This window comes from Tenrec ecaudatus, chromosome 3 (assembly GCF_050624435.1).
Source record: "Tenrec ecaudatus isolate mTenEca1 chromosome 3, mTenEca1.hap1, whole genome shotgun sequence".
Classification (NCBI taxonomy): Eukaryota; Metazoa; Chordata; class Mammalia; order Afrosoricida; family Tenrecidae; genus Tenrec; species Tenrec ecaudatus.
The window spans coordinates 106,399,526-106,423,956 of record NC_134532.1 but is presented as its reverse complement, the minus strand read 5'-3'; the positions used below and the strand labels follow the sequence as shown (position 1 = coordinate 106,423,956).

Genomic DNA, 24,431 nt, shown 5'->3' with positions numbered 1-24,431 from the left:
ATTTGTTCCAAAGGACGACATTGACTCTGCAGCTATGGGAGATGGACATATGTGATCAGAGCACACGGGAGCAGATGAAGGGGCAGGAGGAGAGAGTGGAGCACAGCCTGGCCCACCAGGCCGTGATGATGATGTTCCTGAGTAGAGCAGCCAGTCCACAGAGAGAACAACATGGCTGGCCCTACTATGAGACATGATGCCCCTCAGTGACTGAGGGCGATACAGGGGACAGCACCGGAGACACAGTGTGGGAATTGCACCTGACCTGATCCTACCACACCGAGGCAAATCACTGGGGGAGTGCAGCGGAACAGCAAGGGAATGGAGTGGCAAGGTCCCCAGGGAATGCTGAAAGTGGACTTTGGGGCCAGGGCGTGGTGCCCCAACAGACTGGACTGGAAAACGCTCCTAAGGGCCATCAAACGATCCCTGAACTAACTACAAGCTTTTCTCTTGTGAACTGTTTTGTTCTGTTCTTTGTCAGTGGTTTGTTTTTGTTGTTTTGTTGTTGGTTGTATACTATTGCTTTGTGTTCCTCTGTCTAGTTTTCGTGCACTGCAGTATTTTGTTACAACTTTCATTGTTATTCCATCTACGTACCAAGCCTCATTCTCATTAATGTCTTTGTTACGAATTGGACATCTTACTTAAAGTATCAGTAGCCTTTGTTCATGTGTTGTGGTTGTTAGGTGTTAGCAAAGTGGCTAGAACTCATAGTCACGCTCCAGACAGTAGAGGGACGCGCTACCCAGTCCTGTGAAGACCTCACAGTTATTCCTGGGCTTGAGCCCATTGGCGCAGCTATCTCTAGAGGGCCTTCCTCTTTTTCACTGCCTCTCTGCCTTACCAAGCATCAGGTCTTTCTCCAGCAACTAGTCTCCTTGACGACATGTCTCAAGTGTGTGAAAGTAAGTGTGCCCCCCTTGCCTCGAAGGAGCATCCTGGCAGCCCTCTTCCAGGACAGATTTGGATATTCCTTTGGCAAACCCTGGTACGTGCAACATTCTTCACCAGCAGAATAATTAAAATGCATCAACGCTCCCATCTTCCCTAGTCAATGTCCACTTTTCACACGCATGACTTGGGTCAGGAAAACCTTAGACTTCAAAGTATCATCCTTGCTTTTTCACACGTGTGCGGCAGATTTCCCGAATGCAATGTGTCCTTTGATCTCGTCGCTGCTGCTTCCATGATCCTTCATAATGGATCCAAGGAAGATGAAATCCTCGACAACTTCCACCTTTTTGTGGTTTATTGGTCCAGCTGTGAGAATGTTGGTTTCCTTTACATTGATCTGTAATCCATGTGAAAGCTTGATCTTCACTAGCAGGTGCATCAAGTCCTTCCCACTTTCAACAAGCAAGGATGTGTCCTCTGCCTATTCATGAGTGCTGATAAATCTTCCTTCTGTTTTAATAATACCGCCTTCTTCATATACTACAGCTTCTCGAAATATTTCCCAAGCATCGATAATAAGCATGGTGAAAGAAGACACCTCTGACATCCACTTTTCCTGGTTTACAACCATTCAATATGCACTTTTTCTGTTCTCACAACTGCTTCTTGTATAAGTTTCACATTAGCACCATGAAGTGTCCCATTCAGTGTGATCCACAGAGCCTAATGTTTGGCATAGTCAATAAAACACAAGCAAACATATTTCTGGTATTCTCTTTTTTTCAATCAAGTTCCATCTGACATCACCAATGATACACCTTGTTCCAAGTCCTCTTCTGAATCTGGCCTGTACCTCTGGAAGGTCCATGTCTATGTTCTACTGTTGGCTAATCTTAAGCAAAATTTACCTGCATGTGATATGAATGCATTCTTCTATAATTTGAGCATTCTGTTGCATCACTTTTCTGTGGAATGAGCGCCAATATGGATCTCTTCCAGGCAGTTGGTCACGTAGCTGTCTTCCACATTTCCTGCCATAGATGAGCGAGCACTTCCAGTGCTTCATCAGTTTGCTTAAAGATTTAAAGTAATATTCCATCAACTCCTAGAGTCTTGTTTATCACCCATGCTTTCAATGCAGCTTGGCCTTCTTCCTTCAGCAACATTTGTTCTTGCTCATATTCTACCTCTTGAAATGGTGGAAAACCGACTAATTCTTTTTGTTAAGTGTCTCTGTGCATTCTCCCATCTCCCCTTGATGCTTTCTATATCATTCAATGTTTTGTCAGGAGAATCTTACAATATTGCAACCAAGGCTTGATTTTTTCTTCAGTTATTTCAGTTTCAGATATCCTGAGTGTGCTCTTCACTTTTGGTTTCTAGCACTAGGTTTTACACATTTCATGATACTATTTTACTTGTGTTCTCAAACTGCCCTTTGACATTTTCCGTTCCGCTATTTCTCTTCCTCATTTCTTTCTTCTGCCTTAGCTATTCTAAGATTAAGAACAAGCTTCAGATTCTTTTATGATATCCACTTTGATAATATTTTCCTTTCTTTTCTTTGTAATGAACTTTTGGTGTAGGCACTGTTTCATTCTGTTGTACGCAGGGTGGCTATGAGTTGGACCTGATATGGAAGCCCCAAACAGCAGCAACTTTCCACTACTGGTGCAAAGGAATCCAGTTAGGATAGGAAAGGAAATGGAAACTGAGCGGTGTTTGGGTTGGTTGTGCATAGGGTCGCCATGACTCAAAACCAACCACAAGTTAATCTGTAGAAATGTATAGCGAGTGTGGCTGAAACAAGCGAGGTAGGGGATTTGGGAGTTATTGCCTTGACATGGCACACTGGCTATTCTGCTAAGCAACCGCAGTCGCTGTCTCTTACATAAATCCTTGTGAAGCAATATAATTGGTATTACCCAACCACTAGACGGCCTGCTCTTTAGTCTGGAGCTTAACACCAAGCATACAACGAGATATATATAAGTGATGGAATTAAATGATCAAAATATGGCTTTCTAATAATAGGTCTTAGGAAGATGGGTTGGTGGTTCTCAGAAAAGGGGGTAGGCATGGGATCCCTTTACAAAGGATCCAGAAAATCTAAGACTGTGTCTGCTTTCAGACTCTGGTAAGGAAATCTTTACTGTAATGAATCAGAGTTTTGTAATGAATCAGAGTATATGTGCCATTATTGGGATTTTTCCTCCATTTATTTCATTTTATCATGTGAGAAATAAATTTCCAAATTAAAATTTTATTTCTGGGTCTTAAAAATCTTTATTTCTTAAAATAGGATTTATTGATAGTGAAAAACTAGGACGTATTTAGAATTAAAAAGAGAAATGGGGTAAAAATTCAAGTGAATGATTATATATAAGTTATTTCTTAAACCAAAGGTCAACTCATGGTGAGTTTTTTGGATAATATTATTAGGAGAATTTACCAGTTCTAATAGAGAGACTCTTTTGGCATCTGTTTGATTTTGGAATCAGGGGAGATAAAATGGATGAAACTATTCTTAGGATAGTTGCTTAAAAATAAAGTATGCATGGTTTTGCCAAAAGGTTATTTCCATTTTGTGAATTTATAACCGACCTAACCAACTCAAATCAGGGAGGCCACGCTATTATTTTTCTCATGGCTACCAAGTCAATTTCCAATTAAGGAAACATTTTTCCTTCCTTTTCCCAGCCCCTCTGCCCCCCACCCCCCCCCCCCACTCCAATCTCCCTTGGTGCCCTTTAGAAGAAAATAGGAAAAACGACTTATAGTAAAGGAAGAAAAGTTACCATGGAAAGAAAGGGCTGTTGCTTGTTGCAAATATGGCGGCCTTATTTTATCCCACTCTGGACGACATGGTAAATCAGGGCATTGTGAGAAATGCCACATCACTGAGCACCCCTGAAGGGGCTGGTCACCTCGTCATGTCCTTGGCCCGCACCGAAATGTCGTATCAAGCATTTTCTGGGCAGGACTGTGTCATACCTGCCTTACCAAAATTGTAGCAACAATATTATGGTAGTTATAAAAGTTACCAAAAAGTCTCCATTAAGCTCAAGGGATTTTTAAAATTCTATTCAAATTCTTTAAAAAAGAAGTCATAAGAAAGATGAAATTAGGGGGGAATTGAAAGTTATTTGGAATCATTTATGATATGAATCTGACCTCCAATGTCTATGCTAAGGTATTGATATAGATATTAAGCTTTAAAACAAGTTCTAATTTATTCACTTAATATTTTGACATATTTCTTTATATATGTGTATATATATACATATTCAGCCTTTAGAATAATATATAATGCAAAACCTTTTCAAAATTTTGCAAAATGTCACGCATAAAATCTAAATTACAGTAGTGCTCATTATAATGGCATTGAATAATCACCTCATTAATAGTGATTATCTGGATATTAATAGGAACCCTTGACCTACAACTTCTTTCTGGAAATCCTTACTGTGATTTGCAACAATATTCTATACATGTAAAATTTTACCTTAGTAATGAAGAAATGAGTCATATAAACAACTTAGAGCTATCAAACGATAGAAAATATATTGAAAAGGTCCAATAGCCACTTCAGTGGGATGGTCTTTCTAAACAATTTGCAAATGAAGCCAGCATGCCAGAGATCATTTGCTTCCTTTCATACTGATGATACAAGAAATACAAATATTGGTGCCAATTCAGAAAAATTAGCAGAGTGTCAAGCTGTTCAAGTGGTCTGCTTAAACTGAGGATATTGCAATGAAAGGAAGAGATAAAGAAAGTGAAAGAGATTTCCTAAGGACCCTCCTCCCCTGTAAATACATTGACAGTGAACTAACCTCTTGGATAGGAGTTTTAAAATATTGGGTTTTAAAATATAGCTATCATTTGCATTTATGAATTTAATTGAATCATGATTCTATTGGAGCAGACTGTTAGCATTTAAGAATTAAGATGTCTGGCAATATTGTGATAAAAACACAAGTTGTGCCCTTTGAAGTGAAAAGTTAAAACAGTTAAGCATTGATTTTCTGCCTCTTGTTTAAAGGAGGCTGGCTGAATACTGCAATTGTAACATCAGTTTTTCTAAATTACATTCAGTTTCTCTAAGGGAAGAGTATGTTTCACCCCTGTTCTGAGTTTCCATATTTATTTTTGGTGTTTAAATAGTCTTCCATGAACTCAAGTGTGGATATGGGCTGGAGTATGCAAATGTGGTTAAATTAGGTGCGATGGCGTCAGCTCTGAGTCCTAGCACAACAGAATGAGACACTGCCTGGTCCTCGGTCATCCTTGAAATTGTTGAGATGTTCGAGCCCTTCATTGTACTCCCTGGGCCCATCCACCTTGTAGAGGGTCTCCTCTTTTCAGTCCTGAACCTCTACTTTACCCAAGAAACCCTGATGGTGCAGTGGTTGCCTGTGGAGCTGGGATTCGCAGTTTGAAACCACCAGCAGCTCCGGGGAGAAAGACTGGGCTTTCTACTCCCATAAACACTTAAAGTCTTTGGTGGGGGCTGTGAGTCAGCATTTACTCCTTGGCAGTTAGTCTGGTGTGTGTGTGTGTGTGTGTGTGTGTGTGTGTGTGTGTGTGTGTGTGTGTGTTGGCAGGGGTGGGAGCTGTGAGTCAGCATTCACTCCATGGCAGTGAGTCTGGTGTGTGTGTGTGTGTTGGCAGGGGTGGGAGCTGTGAGTCAGCATTCACTCCATGGCAGTGAGTCTGGTGTGTGTGTGTGTGTGTGTGTGTGTGTGTGTGTCTGTGTGAAAATGAGCTTCTCCCACCTCTTATCAGGATGCTCGCCTGGGAGTTTGCTTTCAACAGTCTGTAGAACTAATTTAGAATTTAAGCGATCACTTTGAGAACCTTAGTTTCCATATGTGTATTTTATTTCCCCTGAAAAACTTGTTTAATGTTGCTTGGTTAAGGAGAATTTTGTCTCTATCCGTCCACCCCCCGCCCACCACCACCCATTTGTTCTGTTTGCAAACACTTTGCAGAGAGTTGGGCCAGGTTTCTGGTTCTGTTGCGGATGCTTGTGTGCGTTTTGGTGTGAGATACTACGAAGAACTGGTCTTTTGATTGACATCATGTAAACTCAAGCATATTGCTTCACCATTGCCAAGTTTTGCCATCTGACTTGTTTGCACGTTTGGGTGGAATCACCAAATCAGGCAAGAACTTCTCAGGCAAACTCAGCACCCGTGCCTGGCTTGTTCTGTGATTTCCACAGGGGGCGCTGGCGTTCCCAGCCTGTCTTGCGGAACCATGGACAAGTGCGTTGTTGCTTGGTTAGATGGGGAAGTGCTCCCTGGAGAGGTGGCTAAACTTGTATTCATGCAGTAGATGTTGGCCCACGATTTCCAGGAATTCTTCACTTTGTAGCACTTTGCAGCAAGTGCTCTTGGATTGCACTGGATCCAAGGAAGTTCTGGCATGTGAAGATTGGTAGACGTAAACTGACACAGCGTGCAGTTATGCAGCTGTGGAACTAGGCATGCACTGCCTTGTTTTATATTGGGCTCTTCTAAGCACGTGATCTTGGTGTTGTCATAAAATAGAAACTCACAAGAGGAAAAAGGGAGTGCCCTTATAAGTCGGTTATTTAAACGGAATTCAGAGACTCGGTGAGTGTGTGGTCCATCCTCATGTTAGATGGCATCCGCTTGGGTGGATGCTTCACTTGCAAAGTGGAGAGATTTTGGCTTGAGGACTCCATTTCAATCTTGGGAGAATATTCCATCTGGGTCTTTCCCTCCATGAGGCTAGTTTACCATTCAGCTTGCGACCGTCTTGAAAAGTGGAGTGTAGAAAAAATATTTATTTTGATTGATAGAACAGAGATTTAACAATGGATTATGCATGCAAAAACAGTTTTAAAAATATAATTTTTACCTCTGGATGGTATCGCTTAACAATCATACTTCTTCAAGGAACACACTCTGATATTTACTGACTAGTAGGTACTTAGTAATTAAATGGTTTTGTAATTATAAGGAATGAATGAAGTGAATTGATTTTGATAGAGTTTTTATTTGACAACCTAGAAATCCAGATCTCTCCAAATGCTTATGTTATATAGTACTCAATGTGTCTCATTTAAGTAAAAGTGGTTTTAAAAATGACAATAGTACTTCCAGGGGTGTATGACAAGCCTAGAAAAAAGAAATGGCTGAAGCCTGGCTTTTACCTTCCCTATCATGATCAAGTCCTGGTGGCATAGGGGGTAAAACAGGGCTGCTAACAGCAAGGTTGGTGCTTCGCATGCACTAGCTGCTCAGACGGAGAACTTGGGGCCTGTCTACTTCTATAGAGGTCGGCCTCCTCAAAACCCCTCTGGAGAAGTTCTATGCTGGCCTGCAGAGTCACTGAAGATTCTGAATCTACCCAACAGCAGCGTGTCTGGATAGGAGGAGGGAAGAGTCGGAAAGGGGTGTCAGAAAAGCCTGTCCCTTGTTTTTCACCTCATCAATAAATGGATCGTGCATGGAAGACGCCTTTGCCTGCTTCTCATCTGTGCCCGATACCATGAATAACCCACACACTTGGGATGAAGAAGATGCGTTGTGCCCTCAGGGAACTCGGGCGGCTGGGATAGACAGAGGACACGTACTTAGAGAACTACCACAGCAGGAGTGGGTGCTACACTGTGACAAGGGCAGCATGACGTAAGTGATGAGGGCACTGTGCCGCGAAGGACTCTATGAAGGGGCAAAATCTGGTCTGAGGTTTTTAGTGTGTTTGTTTGTTTGGTTGGTTGCTTGGTTTGGTTTTAGTCCTGATAAGGAATAAGACTGATGCTTATGAAAGGACAGTAAAAGGGAAGACATTCTGTATATATTAGCTTTCAGAAGACCTGAGCCAGATTAGACGTTGCGAATGAATTAGGGTGACAAATTCCTATGCAGGAATGGGAGCCAACCATAGGGAGGGGAAAGCAGAACCTTTTGAAGACCCACTCCTAATGGCAAGCCAAGTTTATACTGCAGAAAACAAGAATAAGAAGAAAACAGAATATTTAAACAAACTTTATTTAAACAATAATTATGTCTTGTGGTATATAGGTGATTTCAAGATTTTATATACTTTACTGGCATTAAATTGGGTTAATAAATATCTGTTATAATTTGAAGCTCATAGAGTTTTTGTTTTTTTAGAGAAAAGATGTATATCGTCAGATCTTCTAGTGAGTGTGATTATTTTTGCTTTTCAAAGGGTTATAGTAGACCCAGAACAAAAAAATCATATAGATGTGAATGAGGGTGAGGGCAAATTGGCAACCCAAATCCATCTGTAGACAATTGCACACCCCCTCACAAAAGGGTCACAGGAAGAGACAAACCAGTGAAGGTGCAGTACAACACCAACAAAAAATACAATTTTCCTCTAGTTCTTTAATGCTTCCTCCCTCCCACTATCATGACCCCAATTCTACCTTACAAATCCAGCTAGACCAGAGCATGTACACGGGACAGATAAAAGCTCACAACACAGGGAATCCAGAGCAGATTAACCCCTCAGAACCAATCATGAGAGTAGGGGAGGGGGAAGGTAGGGGGAGAAAAGGGCAATGATCACAATGATCTATATATAACCCCCTCCCGGGGGATGAACAACAAAAATGTGGGTGAAAGGGTGATAGTGGTTGTTGTAAGATATGAATTTTTTTAAATATAATAAATCATCAAGGGTTCATGAGGGAGGGAGGGCAGGGAAGGGAGAAAAATGAGCTGATACCAAGGGCTCAAGTAGAACGAAAATGTTTTGAAAATGATGATGGCAACATATGTACAAATGTAACATGACGGATGGATATATGGATTGTGATAAGAGCCGTAAGAGCCCCCAATAAAATGAAAAAAGTGGGGTTATATTAGATATATACAATGGGAACAATGTTTAAGAAATTCATTTTTAAAGTTTACTTGAAATGGGCAAAGTTTTATCCATTTGACTACGGTTTTACTTAATTCAAGACTTTTAGGCGCTTTAATGCTAAATAGCATAAAGCAAGAAATTGGGTTCCTTGCTGTCAATTATTTCATTACTGGTTTGAGGAGTTTGTTTATTCTTCATGTAATCTGCCTTGATGGGAAGATAGATTTTTGGGGTCAGACCATTCAGTGTGATTTTGGAAAAGACATATTTTTTACCTTTAATGTTTTCAGTTAAATTAGAGACAGCATTGTTTCTCATAATTTATGATAAATTGACAATGTGAAATTTCATACAGAGTCAAGAAAGATTTCTTTTATGCTATGGAAACAGCTCTAAGAGGCTTTATTTAATGGATTATATCATCAGACCAAGAGATGTGTCTTATTCTCTTTCAGGTTAATAAATATAAGCAAGCGCTTCCTTTTAAGTTTATGCCTAATTTTAGGGATGAGGAAATCACATGGCATTATGTCATAATTTTAGTTATTTTAATTGATAATTTGATTGCAACTTTGTTTTAAATCTAGCAGCATAAAAGCCAGTAATTCTGTTTGCCTATAAAGCTTAATTCATATTCATATGTGAACACAATTATAGTTTTAGTTATGGGTACTATCTCTTAAGACTGAGGTATCATCACTGAAACTCATTAAAAATAAGGCTAATCATTATGTTTAGAGATATTTTTATCTAATTTTTCTTTTGATTTTAAGTGGACCGTATTTGGCTTAGCACTGTAATTCATCCTCGCCGTGCCTTCTTTAAAAACGACGTCACCAGTTAACCCTGGCTACAGTATGCTTTGCCATCTGCTGAGAAGCTGTTGCTTTGCAGACTTGATGAGATATTTGACCAAAATATTCCAAGGAAAAGACAGATTCTATTGGACTTACACAAAGGACTGTCATTTCGCACTTGAGGGGTCTTCCATACTGCAGTGAAATGAGCCTCGGAGGCGTTCTGGTTACACGTCGGGCTGAGATTGCATGATCAGCAATTTGAAACCGCCAGCGACTCCACAGGAAAGACTGGGCTTTCTATTCCCACCGTCTCGGAAAACCACAAAGGATGGCTGTGAATCAGCATTGACTTGATGGCAGCGAGAGACTGAACTGAGATGTTCAGAACTCTGATAATAGAAGGTGCCAGGATTCATCGTTTACAACTGATCAAAACATGAAGAGGAACTAAAATTAGCTTTGAACAGCTTAAAACATTACTATAGGTTGGAATGTTGGACTATTCCGTTTTCAAGTTCTATTCCCTAGTGTAGATATTATGGCTCTCAGATTAAAATTGTTGTTGTTCAATGTAGCAAAATTATAAATACCATGATTATAAGTATAAATAATAAGTACCATACAAGAAATAAATTATAAAGACCATGGTGTTCAAGCAATGATTTAACAAGCAGGAATGGTAGTGAAGTTCCCTGCTAAGCATTATCAGGAAGTTCTGGGTCTTAGTGGATGACTCTTCCTCTGCTCATATTAATATAAAACCAGAAGTTTTTGTAGAACGCAGCTGCTATTGATCCTGCTCACGTAGATACTGAGACCAGGAGGCTGCCTGTCATGTGTTTGTGATGGTTTCCCTCGGTTGCCATGGTTTTAACTAGCATCAGTTTTTCTGAGTACAGAGAGTTTTGTCATCTTGGTTTTGTATATTATTTCAGATAATTGACCTAATATTTGGTTTTTGTGGGATTTGGGGTAACCCATCTCGACCACTGCTTCCCAAGGGTCCTTTTATTCTTGAGTTCTGGGGAGAAAATACAACTGGTGTTTCGAGTCAGTTCTGAACCTAAAAATGGCCCAGAGAAACTAAGGGAGGCAATTTTTCTCCGAGCATTGTGCTCTTTTGAAGATTTCAGACTAGTCAGAGAAACAGATTCACACACACACACACGCGCACACACACACACACACACACACACACACAGACTGGACATTTGATTTATGGCAGATCAGTAAATATTTTAATTGGTCTTTAAGACAGTGTTACATAAAATGCCTGTCTAATGTTTATAATAAAACTGTCACCTCCCTTATTTTACCAAAAATTATGTTTCCGGAAACTACTTACTCAGAGATTGATCCCAGCTTGAGTCAGTTTTCTGTGAAATCAAAATTTTCCTCTAATATGACTTTGTTGTGCAGTGACTCAGATTGAAAATCACAAGAGCAAAGTATAAGAAGGCATTCTTATGAGTGTGATAAAAGACTATCTAGGGAAATTCATGATCAGATGAGGGTAAAATATGTGAGGACAACCCAAATAATCGTAGAACATTTCTCCTAACTAAAGTGGCCAACAAGCTTCACTTCTGTTTCCAAGAAAGGGACTCGGAAGAGACGCAGGTATGTGGGTGAAACAGGGAAAGACAGTTTTTCCTCAGGAAGAGCACTTAGTGTATTTTAAGTAGACCTCCAAGGGGAGAAGTTCACCCTATATTATCTTGCTAATCATATTTTTGACCGAATTTCATTTAATTTTTTTGGGGGGGGATTGTAAAACATCATAGGATTTCCCCATATGAGAGAGGCTTTTGATGTCAGGTGGGCCTGATTCCAAACATTATCTATTAGAGGAAAGGTCAAAAAAGGGACTCATTTGGAACCCAATTAGTATAGGCCAAATTTTGTTCTCCTCACTGTTCCATATGCAGCTGAATTCGATGGTGCTCACTTGCGACATATGTGGCAGAGTAGGAAGGAACTGTCGGACTCTTTTAGACGTGAAGCAGACATGCCCGTCCCAGCAGAAGTGGAGGACAGCTTTCTCAAGGTCACTGGCTTTGAAATTGCTGAGCTTTATTCTGTTTGCTTTTTAAATCTGAGTAAAGTGAAAGACTAGAAGAGAATGTGTGTGCAGACCTTGGTTTATGAAATGTTTGTTTTTTAAATGATTTCAACCTATCTTCAAATTTCTGGGGTTAAATACCAAAAGAATAAATAATTTAAATATTTCAATAGTTACTCACTGGCAAATGACAGAAATGAAACAGAAACATTCCACCTAAAATACATGTGTGGTGGTGCCAATAATAATTCAATATGGTTATACTTTTAAATATGTTTCACTCCACTTCATTCTATATATAATGTAACAACAAAGTATAAAAATTGAGATTTTTTTCCCTTCCTAAAATACAAATACATGGCTGAAATGAGATGTCCCATTTACTTAACTTTTCTTTTTCCCCATTTCTATGCTCTAAGCCCTGGCAAGCTCAACAATGCCGTGAACCAGAAAAGAACACACAGTGGAGGAATAGACCTGCATTCTTACCAAAAGATAGCCAACTGATGATTAGTCGCTTATCATCAACTACAACTACAATATCGACGACTGCCACCTCCAGGTTAAAATTTGAAGCTGACTTTGACTGAGAAACAGTAATTTTGATAACAGTTCAATGATGTTATCTCTGTTCATGCACAAGGAAAGAAAAATGTACGTAGATGTGTACAAGATCATGAAAAGAATGAACCAGAACCATTGCCATCGGGTTGCTAGTGATCCATAGTAGATCCCTGCTCTACAGGACACAGAGACTTGTCAGAGGGTTTACAGGCTACACATCTTTCTGGAAGCAGACAGCCACATCTGTCTCTGTGGAGAGGTGGGTGTGTTCAAGCTGCTGACCTCTCTGGTTAGCAGCTGAGTGCTTCAACCACAGCACAACAGCTCCTGCAGCTCCAGGCCATACAGACTGCAAACTGACTTGCAACTGGGCTGTCCATATGAAAACTCTACCCCAAGACTAGCTTGTCTAGTAGATGAGGTCAAATATGCACACAAAGTTGCTACAGAGTCCAGAGGATTTTGCTTAGCAGTGCTCCCATTGCTGGAAATATCTTCCTCCAGACCAGGGGTGTTCAATACGTTTGATTGCTATCTACTAGTCGATCACAAATATAGCATGGGTAGATTGCATGGCATTAAAAAATATAGATGTAAGCCTATCAACAACCCTGTCATTTAATTGATACACAGTGCAGCCAATCAGATGTCAAACACATGTGCAAACACATGTGCAAACATCTGTGCTAAATGCAGCAAAACTGACAAGCTAAATTATCGCCAATTTTTAGACCTTGATTTTTTTCCCTCTTAAACACAAGAAAGGGTATTAAAATGAGTGGGGGAGCTGGACCAAGTAAGAGGACAAAAGTGTATCACTTTCATAGGGGATGGGAGATTTTGACACTACAAGCCGACATTCAGCTGAAGTCCAGAGAGCATGAATAGTTCTGGAACTTACTCGCAAAGGGAAAGTGTCCAAACATGAGAAAATGTGCTACCTCCTTGACTGCATTACTTGGCTCTACTTATTGATGTGAGTCAGCCTTCTCCCACATAAAGATCGTTTCATCCAAGTCCCGTTCCACCATGACTGATGATCATTTGGAAATGTGCTTGAGGCTGGCTGTCAGCAGCTCCTGTCTGGACTATGCATCCCTGGCTCATTCCATTCAGTGTAAGTCATCAGACTAAACTCAAGGAATGACAAAAAAAGAGGAAATAGTTCAGGGTGTTGTGTTGTGCAATATGGACTCATGCGGTTATGTGAGATACATTAATATACATTGTACATATAAAGAAATCTCAAGGCATTTATAAACAAATGTAATGAAAATAAGTGGATGAATATATGTTTTGCATTTTTGTAGTTGTTAGATCATTTTTTAAGCAGCTCGTGTGCTGAAAAAGTGTGAGCACCCCTGCTCGAGACCATTTGGGTTTTCAAGCCAAACTCACTGCCATCAAACTGATTCTGTTTTCAGAGTGACCCCATAGGATAGTGTAGACCAGCTCCTGTGGATTTCTGAGAACGTAACTCTCTACAAGAGTAGCAAGCTCCATATTTCTCCCACAGAGCAGCTGGTGGTTTCTAACAGCAAAACCACTCTGCCACTCAGGCTCCTTCATTCAGGACTTGGAATAATGTCAATGGCAACAGAATTCTTTTCTTACGTCCTCTTTGAAAATATGCATAAAATGAGGCTATTAAAACAGGAAGTATTGTGCGTTTAATAAATAGACCTGAATCGTATGTGGAAACATGTCTGTGAGTTAAATGTGGAAACTATCATTGCTTCAATGCAAATGTCCTTGTAGAGTGGCACTGTAGCTTAGTGACAAAGAGCATTAGCTTAGAAGTCAAGCTGGTCATGCTTTAGCTGTGGGACTTGAGAAAGTTCCTTCAACTCTATAGCCTCAATTTTCACATCTGTTAATGGAGATATAATGGTGTCCACACATAGATGAGGGAAGACTGATTCAACAAGTGAGTGTGAGTGTGCAGTCTTAGGATTATTCTGACACGATATGGGACATTAGAGCAAAATAGTGACCAAGACAGATGAGAGCTCAGATGAGATGACTTACATCCTTATGCTTATGAACTAGTTGAGAGAAAAATTTTCACCAAAAAACAAATAAATACAAACCTGTTTATAGATTGCTATAGATATAATCCTTGAAAGAAATAACCAGCATGGTGAGATAGAGAGTAACAGGAAGAGGCCACTTGATGATTAGATGAGCTACTCACATTTAACATTGACATTGGAAACATGAGAATAGTCCAGCCATATCAAAGGGTCTCAGAAATACATTCCAGCCAAACTGAACATCAAAAGGCTTGGACATCGGAAAAGGCTTATTTGATTCGGGATTAGAAAGGGAGTTACAGTGGTTGGACTGTAGGGAATGAGAGAGAAAGAGTTGGACGTTTGACTGAGGTTTTTTGTTGTTTGTAACAATATTCTAGAATGGCTATCTAGGACAAGATAAGACCAGGGGGAGGAAATTGGCCACAGAGGCTAAGCTGGGCTGAAGGTTGGGATTCAGTTAGGTGCATGATTTACGATATTGGAGATTAAGAAAACTTTTTCAAGCGGTTCACACAAAGAGCACGGGATGGAAGGCAGTAATATGGATGAACTCCTCTATTGAGGATGATGATGTTAATGAAGGTGCGTTGAGGAGAGAGAGGGCGCCGTGTATTTGGAGCTGGCATGTGCCAGAGTAGGATTTTGCAGTATCTGTCAGCTTCCAAATTATCAGGAGAGACCGGTCCTTGGAAAGGACATCATGTTTGATAAAGTAGAAAGGCACAAAAAAAGAATTAGGTCTTCAACAAGATCGATGGACACAGTGGCTGCAACCACGAGTGCAATCGTGAGGGTGGCACAGGACCAGGCCCTTGGACTTCATGCCCTTGGACTTGGGGTTGATATGCTGGGCGGTACCGAACAACAATTATCCCCTTATTTCTGCTCACAAACGGTCCCAAAGTGAACAAAGATACCCGGCAGTCATATTTGAACTTCTCTCCTTTATCAGTACGTGAGGGGATTAGTTACTCAAAAGCTCTACCAAACAGGTTTTGGTTTTTTGTTTCTTATGTATTTTTTCCCTTAGAATAAGTAGCTATCTAATCATTTGTTTGATAAATCATTGTGGACTCAATGTAGTCCTCACTTTTATCCTTCACAGTATGTTGTATTTTTCTTTTATGAAATGGTAGTGGGAACCGAGGTCTTCACCGAGGTTGCAGATGATTGCAACAGTTAATTAGTACAGCACAGAGGCAAAATACACCTTTAAGCTCATTCTACGGCCTTGGTCTGTGTCCTCCCTTTTTGTATCATTCAAATCCCTTATTACTGGAAATAGAAACCACTGTCTTAAGCAGAGAGAAATTTAATACAGACAATTGAGTGCTCACAGTTGAGGGGAAGCTAGAGGAATGGTCTTTAGGTAGAACCTCCAGGAGACTGTTCTTCGAATTGCTAGGTAAAGGCATTACCTTGTACCTGTGACTCAAGGACCCAAAAGTCACAAGTATACTGCTGTGAGGACAGGACGCTGTGCACTGAGTTTCTGAAGACAGAGGTGGGCCAGGAAAGCCAGGTCAGCGACCTCACCGCACCATGGCCACTACATTTTCCTGCAGAACAGTAAGCAACCCTATACCATGTTTGTAACCGCGCACCATGGCACTGGAGCCGATGGTCTTCTCCGCTCCTCTGCCTGTCAACGCTTGAATGAGCGTATCGTATTATCATGTACTTTGGATTCCAAATTGTGACGACAAAGGACTCGGGAAAGTTGCTTTCAGTTTTCTAGCTACAGAAGTCTGACAAATCAGGGCTTGAAAATTAATTCTGAGCAACTCCGTTCTTAGTAGCTGCCGTCCAGCTCTATCGAGACCCCCTTTGTCTACTCTGTGAGGATGCTTCCTCAGAAGCACCACACTTTGTATTATCAATGTCGACATGTAACATGGCTGGTAAGGGGTTGGTTGGGGTGTGAGCTACCTCATATTTTTGTCATATCATTAATTGTGCATAGGACTGAAAAATAAGGCAGAATTTTTATAAGCAAGTGGCCGGAAGCAGAGTGAAGAAAAGACTCAACAGCTGGATAATCAGAAACCTGAGTCTATGTGTATGATTTTTCTCTCTCTCTTTTTGGTTGTTGTCTCCCTCCAGGCTCCCAATAACTGTGTGTCACCTTCAACAAGCTATCTAACCTCTCTGGATTTTTCAGTGTTTTCTCTACAACATCAAGAATAATGGGTCTCGTCACTTCCCAGCCTCTAGGGGGGTTGTCAGAATTAATGAGGCACTAGGGTGAAAAGCTTTCCCCTGTCCCCCTCATCCACCGCCCTCAGAGAATGACGGCGTAGAAATAAAAGTAAGATCTATTTTGTGAATGCTTTTTCCTGCTGCATCTCTTAATAGCATTCAGAAAAGAACTTACAGAATTTTTGAAGCGGCAGCAATTACTGTAGGTGTTACATATCATAAGGGAAGTATATCTGCCAGGAAAAACAAAGGAGGAGCCAAACGCTTGGGTCAGAGCAAGTCTGCTCATGGCTTGCTCTTTAATGGGTTCGGTAGGAGGTCTGGGATAATCGCAAGTAAAATCTTACTGTACAGCGGGCATATGAAAGTAGGAGGAGAGGAATACTTAATTAAAATTGCCATCCTGGAAGTAGAAAGAGAAAGAAAGGGCAACTGCTGAGAGGTTGCTGAAATGTTCTTAGACAAACTGGAGAGAGACAATGGGAGCCCGAGGTCACAAGGGCGGTGTTGTAGGGGTGAACTGTTTAAAGCAATGGGAATAATAGCACCAACTGTTACATCCAACTGGAAGCTAGGCAGGAATAAGATTTCAATGTTTGTAATGATTTCTTTGATTAATTATTAGCCAATGAAGTGTCTATTGTTCTAGGCAACAGGTACTGTGCTATATAATACTATCAATTTCAGGCAACACAATCTTAAGGATCTTGATGCCTGCTAATGTCAAAAATACTTATTGTGAAGACTTGTTTGTAGACATCTGCAGATGGCCAATTTCCAAATGAGACTAATATGAGGGATGAACAATATCCCAACTCCTATGGTGTTTGCAACACCAACATGTTTCCAATAAAATCACTTTATTTGCTTAGACACCTTCATCACACATTCAAGAGAATATTCTGGGTCACACATAATTATCACTTCTATTGGAGAGAGGTGAGATGAATGGGCCAGAAGTCAAACTCACCATGTACATTCAATGCCTCCTGAAGAAACACTACAAATGAGTTCTTCTTTTTCAAGTGATTTCATAAGTCCATTCCTCTCTAAAGTATTTCATGTAATTTTGGATGTTTCTCTTGTCTAACATCTTTTCCATAAAGTAGAACAAGTAATGTGAAGACTTATCAGTAATCACAATCCCTTATCAATTTCCAAATTAGTTTAATAATACTTGAGGGAAAAAATAGCTTGATAGGCCAACATATAATAAGAAAAATATGCTATGTTCCTCTAATCAGTGCTTAGGAACCTTTCGTGTACACGCGAGGAATTCTGGTGGCTCAGTGGTTATATGTTGGACTGCTAACTACCATGAACTTAGTGCCTTAAAACAATAGGTATTATTTATTTTGCAGGTTCTCTGGGACAGAAGTGAAAAGCCTAGCACAGCTTGCCAGATCCTCTGCTTAGGTTCTCATAACACTGCCATCAGGTGCTAGCTTCTTTGGTCTCTACGTGACGATACAGTTGTCCTCTAGGAAGAAGTCCCTTGACGTTCATTCAGATCGTTGGCCAAATCAGTTTATTTGTTATGTAGGATTGCTGGCTATGGACTGGAGGTGGACCGGATCTCTGAAAAGCAAATGTCGCCTTCTACAGGCCGTCCTCAATTCTAGTGGTTGCCTGAAGTTCACTGCCATGTGTCCTTTCCCAATGGCTCTTTACTTCATTGAGTCAGCAAAGAGACTCTAGAGGAACTTGCCATTCCCTGTGTCACTTTCTGTTAGAAGGAAGTCAAGAGGAGCATATGACACAGAATTGTGAATGCTAGGAACTGAGCTTTTTGAGGTCAACCTGAAACCTGTCCACCAAAATTGTAAGATCAAGAAACAGCAGGCATCAGGCATCAGAAGACCCCAAACAAACAATCATATCAATGCAAATGAGAGTGGTTGGAGTGGAGACCCAAAGCCCATCTGTAGACAATTGGACATGCCCTCACAGAAGGTTCACAAGGAAGGAACAAATCAGTCAGGGTGCAGTATAGCACCGACAAAACATACAGCATCCCTCTAGTTCTTTAATGTTTCCTCCCCCGACTATCATGACCCCAGTTCTACCTTACAAATCCAGCTAGACACTTGATCAGCGCATGTACACTGGTACAGATAAGAGCTCTCAACACACTGAATCCAGGACAGATAAACCCCTCAGGACAAGTAATGAGAGTAGCGATACCGTGAGGCCGTAGGAATGTGGAGGGAGAAAGAGGGAACTAACAGAAATGATTGACATAGTCACCCCTCCATTCCCCCCCTCCACCCCCAGAGGACAAACAACAGAAACGTGTATTAAGGGAGACAGCAGACATTGTAAGATATGAAAATAAAAATAATTTATAATTGATCAAGGGTTTATGAGGGTGGGAGGGTGGGGAAGATGGGGGGGAAAGGAACTGATACCAAGGGCTCAAGCAGAAAAGACATGTTTTGAAAATGATGATGGCAGCATATGTACAAATGTACTTGAAACAATGGATGTATGGCTTGTTATATGAACTGTAAGAACCCCCAATAAAGTGATTTATATTGTTAAAAAACCCAAATGTAAATCCTGGTTACTTAATATAGTCAAATTTAATCCATTCAATGCTTCATTTTTAATATTATGCTTAGACTTATCCCTGCTTTGTGAAAAATGCTAATACAATTTTCTAGATTTCTTTTTCATCTTTTATATGGTAGATGTAGGTGTTTTTGTTCCATTCCAAACCAATGTCTAACACATCCCACCCTCTCCTGTTCTATTCACCAAAGGAAAGACCTCTGTTTGGGGGAGGTTAGGAATCTTGGTGTCCATGTGAGCATGTTCTTGGGTGTTCAAGGAATTGGCAAACCGTTTTCAACATGATTATGTGAGGGTCTCCAAAAAGCTTGTGAAATCATTCCATTATCTTTCCATTTAGATTTTCCATAAACTTTCTCAATCCCACCTTATACTATCTTGAATTCCTCCAATAGTTTTCAACGTATCAATGTGTATTTTAAATGCAATGTCATGAAGTGAAATTACTTGGAATGCCTCTTCCTTCTGTTTCTAAAACTCCTACCAAATTTTTGGATGGGGCCATGTTGGTAGGTTGTGTGAAACACTAATTGAGAGTGTTGGTCATTTTGCCATTCCACTGGGTACATCATAAAACCAAACCTGGAGGTCGCATGATAAGAATTTTGCAAGTCCACTTTCAACAACATAAAAGGTGACTCTTCAGGTGGCCTTTTCCAGATGGAATCCACAGAAATTTGACTACATCTGTGGGAAGAGAAGATGCAGAAACTTAATGGCAGCAGTTGGTGGTTGGATGGTTTCAGGCCAACTAGACAAACTTAACTAGAGTTAAATTTGCCAATCAAGTGGTAGCTTGATGACACCTTCTTGGGGATGTGGCCTTTTTCATAAGAGTGAGGGACTTCAGGAACTGCTCTCTCTCCCTGCCCCTCCTTAGCCTTCCTGCCTGCTGTCTACCTTGAGGAGTGGCCCCACAAGGGCTACCTGATCGTGAGAGCTGTGAGCACTCTGTTTCTGCTGACCTTGGATCTATGTAATTCTGCACATGATCTTCCTGCTTCTTGGTTCATCATTCTGCTGCTGCATCACTAGCATGTGGCTATGTGACTCTGAAGCCAGACTATGGAATAACATGAAATAATAATAATAATTTATAAATTATTAAGGGTTCCTGAGGGAGGGAGAGAGGAAGGGTAAAAATGAGGAGCTGATACCAAGGGCTCAAATAGAAAGACAATGCTTTGAAAACAATGATGGCAACATATCTGAAAATGTGCTTGACACAATGGATGTATGTATGGATTGTGATAAGAGTTGTATGAGCGCCCAATATAATTGCGTATAAAAAGATTTATGGACTTGAGTTGGATTGGGCTAGGATGTCTTCATGATATATAATTACTTTGTGATATAAGGTTCTTTTTTGTACGTAGTTAAGTGCCACTGGATTTGTTTCTTGAGACAACCTGGCCTAACACAACATCTTTCTGGTATTCTCTGAATGATATCTCCTGTTCTGCAGCCTCTTCTGACTCTGGCCTTAACCTCTGATGGCTCCCTGTCAAGGTACTGATGTAACTGTTGTTGAAGGATCCTCCGCACAATTTTACCTGCATGTGATGTTGATATTATTCCACAATGTGAGCATCCTGTTGGGTCATCTTTCTTTGGAATGGCTATAAATATGGGTCTCTTCCAGTCATTTTGTCAAATAGCTGTCTTCCAAATTTCCTGGCAGAGATCAGTGAGTGCTTCCAGTGCCTCATTAGCTTGTGGAAACATTTATTTTTTTTGATATCCCACCAATCCCAGGAGCCTATTTTCTCACTAATGTCTTCAGTGCAGTGTGAACTTCTTCCTTCATTACCATCGGTTCTCGCTTCTATGCTACTCTGGAAACAGTTGAATGTTGACTAGCTCTTTGTTAGAGTGACTCTACTCTTCCATCTTTTTCTGATACTTTCTGCAATGTTCAGTATTTTGGCCATAGACTCTTTCAGAATTGCAACTTGATCCTTAAATTTTTCTGGAGTTCTTTTAATTTCAGGTATGTTGAGCATGTGTGTCCTTTTTGGGTTTTTAATTCTAGATCTTTTCACATTTCACTATAATATCAGACTTTGTCTCCTACAGTTGCCCTTCAAATTTTTTTCAGCTCTTTTACTTAAGTTCTTCCTCTTGTCCTAGCTACTCCATGGTTAAGAGCAAGTTTCAAAGTCTCTTCAGATGTTCACATCAATAATTTCTTTCTTTACTGTCTTCTTAATGATATAAAGAACTTTATATCAAGAAGTAATTATATATCAATAAAGTATTACAGCCCAGTCCAACTCAAGTCCTCACGTCCAGTACTAGTCCATAAGTCTGTCTTCACACTCACACAGCCACATGCAATGATGCAGAATGCAGCAAGATCACAATCTGGTGGGTGCAGCGGACTGAGGTGTGCTTACTCAAACCATGGTATTTTCAATTGCCTCAAATGCATGTGAAATTTGGACACTGAATTAGAAAAAACAAAGAAGAATTGATGCATTTGAATTAGGGTGCTGATGAAGAATATTAAAAGTATCATTGCCTGCCAAAAGAACAATCTGTCTTGGAAGAGATATAGCCAGAAGGTGCTTATAAGCAAAGATGGTGAGACGTTGTCTTGTTTAATTTGGACACGTCTTCAGAAGACACCAGTCCCTCATCATGTTTGGCATGATTCACGCTTGGCAGAGAAAAAGAAAAAGACCGTCAAGGAGATGGATTGACTAGTGGCTACAACCATGGCCTCCAACATAAGAACCATTGTCCACATGGCACAGGGCCAGGCAGTGTGGCATTTTGTTGTACATAGGGCTCTATGAGACAGAAATTACTCAAAGACACCTAGCAGCAACCACAAATGGACAGATAAGAATGAGCAATTGTAGAAGCAGGGAGAGTGAAAAACCCCTTAACCATTAAGAAAGATAAGCCACTGGTGTAATATATGTGCGATTGTTGTCTAAAGTGGCAGGGGCATAAGAGGCCCCAGCACTGAGATCAACAGACAGTGCAGAGGAGCAACACCAAGATTTACCCCATAACGGCAGGCAGCTTTCATGGGCTACAGAACAAGGCAGAGGTCAAGGTGCCACATGGTTGGGAGGCTGAAGACCAGAGAGACCTGCCTGCTAGCAAGGTTAAGAAGATAACAGACAAAAGAGTCTGTGGCTTTACTATTTACTATTTTGTAATCAAGCAGTGTCCCTAAAAATCCTCCATAGCCTGACTACTGTCTGTGACTTCTGTGTGGCCATAGAAATGAACTATCAAACCCAGCAGAGAAGTAGAGTACCATGGGCAGGATGGTCGGTGTCAGAATATGATGAAGAATGGAGGGTGGAGGTATGTCTGACCGCCTCATAGGAATCATCCTTGGAGCGATGAGGTGTTGGATTCCCCTCCCTCTTCTCAATTAGGAAAAGATTTATCATCTGGGAAGCCCAAAGGGCAAATTGTACCATCCCTTATAGTTTTGTTTGTGAGTGGAACAAATAGATTAAGCATAAACCAATCAGCAACACCATTCAACTGAAACAAGGGTTAGGTCAGGCAATCTAATCAGAGATGTAGTTAGAACATTCTCTGGGAATACTGTGGCAATGATATTGATTCTGCCCCTATAGGGCAGGGCAGGGCTGCCCCTGAATTGTTGACCTTGTGTTAGTAGCCCAACATGTAACTACGATGCAACAGGGGCAAGTAGATGATACATGAATGTAAACACTAATTTATTTTTTCCTTTCTTCAAAATGTAAATGGGGTTTACATATTTGATCATTGTTTACATATTCAACAACTTCAACGCTTTATCAAGCCTCCTAGTCCCCCACCTCCCCTTCCCTCACGCCTGCATATCCCTCTTGTATTTGATCTTCCCCTTTGGAATCCAGTCGGTGGCAGTGAATTTTGGCAGTGAGTACATTCACATTAGATCTGCTGGTATATTGGGCTATTGTGTTCAAGTGTTAACTTCATGGTCAGTAGTTCAAAACCAGCAGCCACTCAGTGGGAAAAAGGAGTCATTTTCTATTCCTGTATTACTGCTTCTGGATCCCAAAATGGGGCAATTCTACTCTGTGCTACAGGTCTGTCTGACCATGCATCAGAATGGACTCCATGCCAATGAGTTCACATGAGTCTTCTCATGTAGCCTGGGAGCCCTGGTGGCGCAGCGGCTATGCGTTGGGCTTGCTAACCAGAAAGTTGGCAGTTTGGAAACACTAGCCACTCTGGGAGAAAAACGAGGCTTTCTATTCCTGTAAAGAGTTAGTAAGAGTTGAATCGACTCAATGGCAGTGAGACTTTCTGGCCTATGACTTCCTCCTCTTTTTCTCCTCCTTCCCTCAGCAAGGCTAGAAAAAGGCATCCTGAGTATGACTCCCAGAATGCCACGGAATCAGTAAATTTATAGCGACCCTCACAGGGCAGGGTGGAACTTTCCCAGGGGTTTCCAAGGTTGTTCATCTTTATGGGAGTGGAAAGGTCCATCTTTCTCCCTCTGAGCACTTTGGTGTTTTTGCATGAGTGTGGTTAGCACTGCCAAATGTAACACCAAGCCTCCAAGACTGTTACACTGAGCATAATCTAGTCATATATTGAAATTGTTTTGTTAAATAGTTTCTCTTTGAACATGAAAGATGATAAATTCTACATCAGCTACATTTTACAGCATTAATTTGTTAAAAAATAAAGCAAATCAATTGAAACTAAGCAGCTGGAAATGAACCCTATTGTAGTTCATGGCATTAAGGAAAATACTGAGGCAGGCAGGAACCAACACCTGGATTTGGAAGAACAATGTCAGAAGTGACTGATATGCTACTGAAATAGAGAAAAAGCAGGAGGCGACTTGATTTCTTAAATTCCGTGCCATTCTGCGTTTGTGCAAACTCCATGGAGGTCCAGTCTTGTGGACTGTTGCTCCCAATCCATTGTCCTCTTTGCTTCTTCCTGCTTCTTTCTCTCCCTTTCCTTCCAAATCACTAACTAGCTTTAGTGGAAAATGGTTGTTTCACTGTGATATGGAAGATTGTGAAGGAGGAATGGGGAAAAAAATCCCCCAACATTCTAGTTTATTTTTTCATCAGGAGAAAATGAAGTAAAACTTCTCATTTAAGGGAGATTTTGGTATTTCCTTGTGAAATACGCCTCAGCCACAGATGACTCAGTTGACAGCTAATGCAGAAAAATGGCAGTGGAAGCGGCTTCATTTCAGTAAAAATAGTGGCTGTTTCCTCTTCCTTCAACGATATGTGCTGGAAGTATCAGAGGTCTACCTTGTGTTGGAGTATTTTTGTCCAAAAGAGAGAGAAAAAAGTGATGTGGATAGCTAAGCTTCAAGGTCAAAGGATCCATGCTGAGCATCTGTGGAAGGAGTTCATCTACTAAACGACTCTTTTAAAGAGTCCTCCCATTCAAAGAAAGAATTTACACATAAGCATTTGATTAAGT

General features: G+C 40.7%; 1 long non-coding RNA gene across 2 annotated transcripts in view; it reads left to right on the top strand.

The window, feature by feature from the left end:
• The window catches only part of LOC142442690 (uncharacterized), a 133,247-nt gene that overhangs the window by 64,048 nt on the left and 44,768 nt on the right, over positions 1-24,431 (top strand). The window lies entirely within an intron of this gene.